The following is a 670-nucleotide window of genomic DNA, read 5'->3' as shown; positions in this document are numbered from 1 at the left end:
GCCACCTCCAGCGGCTCTCCCTCCGCTTGCCACGACACAGGAGACCGCTGGAAGCAGCAAGTGACCCGGTTTCTGCTCAGCCCCTGGCTGCCCCACGCCCGTGGCTCACCCGCGTCCTAAGCAATGGGACCACCACGCACCGAGATGCTCCCTCTGCCCCATGCACCCACCTCCGCAGGGACCTGGACCTTCAGCTTTCCACTCCGCGAGAGACGCGTCTGCTCTAGGAAGTATCTCCAGCCCACCTTTGTCCCCAGGGACCTCTGGCTCCTCCCTAAGTGCTGCCTTCTACCCACCACCATTGACTTGGCAAGCCACTCTTTTGACGGTCACCTTGTTTATGAGGATGCTAAGTCTGGGTCAGGTAAGTGGGCAGTGGGGTGGGTTGAAAACTGGCTGAACAGCCGGGCCCGGAGGGCTGTCGCTAACGGTGCGTCCCAGGGGTTGGGAGTGGGGCCAGTCCAGTTTAACATCTTCATTAACGACCTGGACGATGGGACGGAGCGCACCCTCAGCCAGTTTGCCAATGCTACAAAGCTGGGAGGAGCGGCTGGAACACCCAAGGGTCGTGCTGCTATCCAGAGGGACCTCAACAGGCTGGAAACGGGCTCTGAGAGGGACCTCGTGCAGTTCAACAAGGGGACGTGCAAAGTCCTGCCCCTGGGGAGGG

This window comes from Pygoscelis adeliae, unplaced genomic scaffold, assembly GCF_000699105.1.
Source record: "Pygoscelis adeliae isolate BGI_AS28 unplaced genomic scaffold, ASM69910v1 Scaffold412, whole genome shotgun sequence".
Taxonomy (NCBI): Eukaryota; Metazoa; Chordata; class Aves; order Sphenisciformes; family Spheniscidae; genus Pygoscelis; species Pygoscelis adeliae.
Note: the sequence above shows the minus strand (reverse complement) of the source record.